This window comes from Myotis brandtii, unplaced genomic scaffold, assembly GCF_000412655.1.
Source record: "Myotis brandtii unplaced genomic scaffold, ASM41265v1 scaffold21, whole genome shotgun sequence".
Classification (NCBI taxonomy): domain Eukaryota; kingdom Metazoa; phylum Chordata; class Mammalia; order Chiroptera; family Vespertilionidae; genus Myotis; species Myotis brandtii.
In genome coordinates this window covers 3,760,284-3,766,290 of record NW_005357846.1, presented here as the reverse complement: position 1 = coordinate 3,766,290, position 6,007 = coordinate 3,760,284, and positions in this window count along the sequence as shown.

The window sequence follows — 6,007 nt, the reverse complement described above, 5'->3', positions numbered from 1 at the left end:
TTATCTTCCTTTTGTTAAGATATATGAGTTCCCTATAAATTTTGGAAATTAAGCCCTTATCGAAGATAACATTGGCAAATATGTTCTCCCATGCAGTGGACTTTCTTCTTGTTTTGTTGATGGTTTCTTTTGCTGTGCAGAGCTTTTTATTTTGATGTAGTCCCATTTGTTTATTTTCTCCTTAGATTCCATTACCCTAGGAGCTGTATCGGTCAAGATATTGCTACGACAAATGTCTGCTGTTTTGCTGCCTATGGAATCTTCTAAGATTTTTATTGTTTCCCATCTTACATTTAAGTTCTTTATCCATTTTGAGTTTATTTTAGTGTATGGTGTAAGTTGGTGGTCTAGTTTCTTTTTTCTTTTCTTTTTTTTTTTGCCTGTATCTGTCCAATTTTCCCAACACCATTTATTGAAGAAACTGTCTTGACTCCATTGCATGCTCTTGCCTCCTTTGTCAAATATTAATGGAGCATAATGGCTTGGGTGGATATCTGGGTTCTCTGTTCTCTTCCATTGGTCTATATATCTGTTCCATTGGTCTATATATCTGCGCCAGTACCAGGCAGTTTTGAGAACAGTGGCTTTGTAGTATAGCTTGATATCTGGTATTGTGATCTCTTCAACTTTGTTCTTCTTACTCATGATTGCTGCAGCTATTCAGAGTCTTTTTTTTTTATTCCAGATGATGTTTTAGAGAGTTTTTTCTAGTTCTTTTATGCCATTAGTATTTTAATGGGGATTGAATTAAATCTATAGATTGCTTTAGATAGTATGGACATTTTAACTATTTTGATTCTACCAATACATGAACATGGTATATTCTTCCATTTGTTTATATCTTCCTCTATCTCTTTTTTTCAGTGTCCTGTAGTTTTCTGAGTATAGGTCTTTTACCTCCTTAGTTAAGTTTGTTCCTAGGTATCTTAATGTTTCTGGTACAATGGTAAGTGGGATTGTTGTTTTTTGGTTGTTTGTTTGTTTGTTCGTTTCTCTTTCTGTGAGTTCATTATTGCTATGTAAAAAAGCCATAGATTTCTGAAATGGGAGCATTGGCCAGTTATAGCATAATCTGTAAATAATTTTTTCTCCCAACAACATAGAAATAATTGGAGTCTATAATACCTCTTGTTTAACATCATAAATTATCCAACTGGGTATAATTATCTAGGATATGATTCTAATCCCCTAGAGTGTGGTATATATGAATATATGTATTTGATTATTTATTCATGCATTTATATAATTATTTGTGTATCCTAGTAACATTAAAAAATAAACTAGACCACAAAGGCTCTTCAGCAAACAAAATCAGACCACATTATTCTATATCATAAAGAAATTAATAAGTTAATTGATTAATAACTAAATAAAAGGTTTTAATTCAATAAAGGTTGAATGTTAGCTCCTCCAAATTATCACCAACATACTGGTACATTGTTGATAACACAAGGTAGAGTTTATTCCTTACTGCAGTAAGGGAGAGAACACTACCTCTTTAGAGCAAAGATAGAATCCTAAAAGAAAAAAGGTAAAGTCAAAATTAAGAATTGAAAGTTTAGTTTAAAGTAAATTTTTTATGCAGAGAATTGATTGGTAATTGATGAGGATCACTTTAAAAGTGCAAGGTTGGTGAAAACAGCAAAGTAAGGATTTTGAGGTGAGAAATTAAAAAAACAACAACAAAACCTTGGAGTGCAACTGTCTCTTAATGCTTTCCATTGAATAGTTTATCTTTACAATATTTTATAATAAAAAAGCAAATTATTTGCTAAACAAAAAATGTCTGGAAAAGTAAAGAAACGTTAATGAATTTCAGTCATGTTAATGTAGACAGTAGGTATGGTCTTTTTTTTTTTAGTGTCCAAATTGAATGCCTGGGTTCATGGTTTTAGTCTTCACAAAGAATGTCATGTGTCTACCAAACTCATTTTTTTCCTTACACACTGAAAACACAGCTAAACCACAATTTTCAGTCTCTTCTTCGGTTAAGTAGGGTCCAGTATTTGAGTTCTGCCTAATAGAATGAAACAAAATATGCACCGGCCTATAAAATGTGCTGCAGAAATCTCCTTCAGTTGGTGGCTGGACATTGATGCCTATGGCAGCATTTGGAGCTATGAATGCAATGTGGCAGAGCTACGGAATGGAAGGAACGGAAGTTGTTGAGTGACTTCATGGAGAAGACCTGCTACCTTCCCCTCCTTCTCTCTCCCAACACAATGTCCCAACACTTATCAAGCATATATAGGATTCTGATACAAGAGAGAAATAATATTGGTTTTGCATCATTGAATAATTGGTATTTATTTTGTCTTACTTGCCATGACCTTTGCTTATAATAGCCTAAATTATTCATAATGATCTAAACCCTTCCCTCATTTCTCAATATTCTCTTGCCTATTATTCATAGTCATTGTCATCATGTTTTGTTTGTGTGTTTGTTTTATGTTTACTGTTTGTTTGATTTTATTTTTCACATCTGAAATTTAATCTTAGTCTTTTGGCTAAAATTATTTCCCCCTTCTTTTATGTATCTGAATTCTAATTATCTAATATATCATAGTGTAAATATTGTTTCCTCAGAAAATAGTTTGCTGATTACATATCTTACAAGCCTTGGAGTTCATGTTTCTATTAGATCTACTATCATTCTGTAGTTCTTTGTAAAAGTAGTTTTAAAAGTAAGTAAATTTATTTACTTAGGTATAGTTGGTATTCAATATTATATAAGTTATATTAATTTAAAGTGTGTAACATGCAGTGATTCAGCATTTTCATACCTTATGTGAAAATTCCCACTAATTCTAGTAATCATCTGTCACCTTGCAAACTTATTAGAGGCCTGGTGCACAAATTCATGCACAGGTGGGGTCTGGTTGGCCCACCCCGATTGGGGCCGATCAGGCTGGGCCGGTTGGGGGGAGGGGCTGTGGGCAGTTGACAGGCCAGCCCCACCCCCTATTGGAGTGGGGGGGCCAATTGGGGTGGGGCCGGCTTGGGAGAGGGTCCGTGGGTGGTTGGCTGGTGGGCCCCACCCCCTGGTCAAACTCCCAGTCAAAGGAACAATTTGCATATTAGCCTTTTATTATATAGGATTACTGACTATATTCCTCTCCCCCCTTTTCACCCATACTCCACTGCCTCTCCCTTCTCTACCATCCCTTTGGTTTCTGTTTCTAAGTCTGTTTGGGGTTTATTTTGTTAGTAAATTTCAGTTGTGTAATTTTTATTTTACAAATGCCTACACAACCAAAATGTTAATTCCTTGAGAACTGGAAATAACTATATATTGATTATTATTATAAACTTCATAAGCCTGGTTCATAAATAATTTTGAAAGAATGAAAGGAAGGAAGGAAGAAAACTAGAAAAAGCTGTAGCTATTAGCCATCTAGTCACTTTTACTGCAGTATTAAATAGCTCATTCACCCTCTTCTTCATTCTATAACTATATTATTCCGGTCTCTAGGATCTACCAATTCATGGATGGCAGAAATGTGCCCACTGACAAAGACTCTCTCCTTGACCAAATTTTAGTCAGGCTCCTCTGAGTGCTTTTCTCAATAAGGCCTTAACCTTGGTTCCCTCATCCTTGTTGTCCTGCATAGACTAGTTTTAGTAAGAATTCTGAATAAGATAATTTAGATAGAATTCCATACTCTTGATATCTAATCAGTCTCAATATCTGATCCAATTACTTATCTCTTACCACTGGTATTTGATCACACTTGCCTTCAGCAAGAATCTTGTTATGTCAGGTAAAAATTCTTCTACCTTTCCTTGATGTCTCCTTTTAGTAATTTTCCATCCTCTGACCCCTCATCCTGCTCCTTGGCTATCAACCCCACCTGTCCTTGTTATATTCAAAATTGAGTCCAGTTCTATACTGAGATCTCTTTTCCCTATTGCATTGGTTCTTGAGTGGAACTTGTTTTTAAAACTTTAACTACTGCCTGGCTCTGGTTTCCTTTAATACCATGAGATCACAGGATCTCTCTCCAAATAGCCCCCCCTAGAAATACACACACTGCACACTCCATCCAGTTTGATCTGGGAATCTCATTATAAGGATTGCTGATATCTGTGATGACTATATATCTCTTTTTTTTTTTCTAGAAGAATTCTATATTTTCTTATAGTTGTTAATAGAAGTACTTTCACTCTAAACATAGTACAGTTTGGATAAATTACATGGTCACCCTACTGATAAATGCTAATCTGAAGTATACTATACATTTTAAGTGTTTGAGAAAAAATCAATTCTAATTGGGCAGTATCAAACCAGAAGTGGTTAGGAGTGCTCTACTAACAGGAGCTAGGGGCAAAGTTTTTTCTAAAAAAGACATGGAAACAAAGCAAGGCAATTATTTGATTGGTGAAAGCATAAGCAGATGCGTTATTTGGGGAGTTTAATTGGCTGTTTGTAATTGATTGTTCTTCTTACCTCTGAGGCATATATAGGAATTGACTGTGGTGTAGGTTTCAGTTTGCTTACATAGGTTACCAAGGCAATAGAGCCACCTCAGTTTAACGGCCTTCTTGTTTGATTACTTTAACACTACTGTTGTCTGATATATTATGATGTAAATATTTTAAGGAAAAGATTATCTTTCATGAATTTTCTCACACAAACTATACATTCTGAACCTGCCACGAATCATAACATATTAGTAGATTCATTATAAGCTGATGTAGTTAAGCCTTTGGGAAATACCATTAAAATCTTTAAGCTACATTGGTATCAATTGGTTTCTTAAAACAATAATTGCATGTAGTATATACTTTAAGGAGTTGAAGAAACTTCCCAAAGGACTAATTTACTCCTCAGAGGTGACTTTACATACTGAAAGGATCTGGAACAATCCTATATAATAAAAGGCTAATTTGCAAATTGCTCCTTGACTGGGAGTTTGACCAGGGGGTGGGGCCAGTCCGCCAACCGCCCACAGCCCCTCCCCCAAGCTGGCCCCACCCCCAATTGGCCCTCTACCACCCTGATCAGGGGTGATGCTGGCCGGCCAACCACCTGCGGCCCCTCCCCCCAATCAGCCCTGATCAGGGCAGGATGGCTGGACCCCACCTGTGGATGAATTTGTGCACCAGGCCTCTAGTAATTATAATAACAATCAGTCAAAGAGAGAATTGGGCATTTGTTTTAATGTTATTTCTTTGCTGCTATAAAAATTCTCTCAGGCAGGATTATACCTTCTACAAACTGAAACGTAACATGAAACACACCACCACCTCTAGTATGATTTTCCCATTATGTTTCATAGATGTAAGAAACAATAATAATGCAGAAAAGAGTGAGAATAACTATACTAGTATTTAGAAAGTTTTAGAATGTCACCAAATTGGTATCTGTTATCTAATAGTAAATAAGGCAAACAATCAATACTTGGGTAAAGTCATACTTCTAAGGGTTTGGAAGGTCCCTTGAATTCATAGGGATCCCAAAGAAATAATTATATCTGAATATATTTGAGGTTGAGATTTTAGATTTGATTAATTTGTAATTTACTTTTCTTTTATTCTTTCATATGTTTCCCAAATTGAAAACAAGTAAGTGTATTCTGTGTTCAATATGTATACACACTGTGGAAGTTATGAAGAAGAGTACATCACAATCATATGTTCAATTTAGTGTCATTAAGCATGGTAGAAAAAATAGGCAAAACAAAAACCAAAAATGCTTAAAATACCTGAACTGTGTTTAGGAAATATTGAGGGGAGGAGTCTTAGAGAAGATGAAATTTAGTTATAGTATTAATAGCTTTGTTGCCCAGAGCAACAGAATCACTTAGTTCACTGAATTCTGAGAAATAATAAATAGATATTATATGTTCCTGAGAGTTTATGTATCTTTTATCACTATTATTTTATCAATAGATAACTGATCTATTGGAATGAGAGAATAAAAGATGAATAGAAGATTTTTCCTATTTGTTGTTTATAATTTGAGTTTTATTATTATGAGACTAGAGGCCCGGTGCCCAAAAATTTG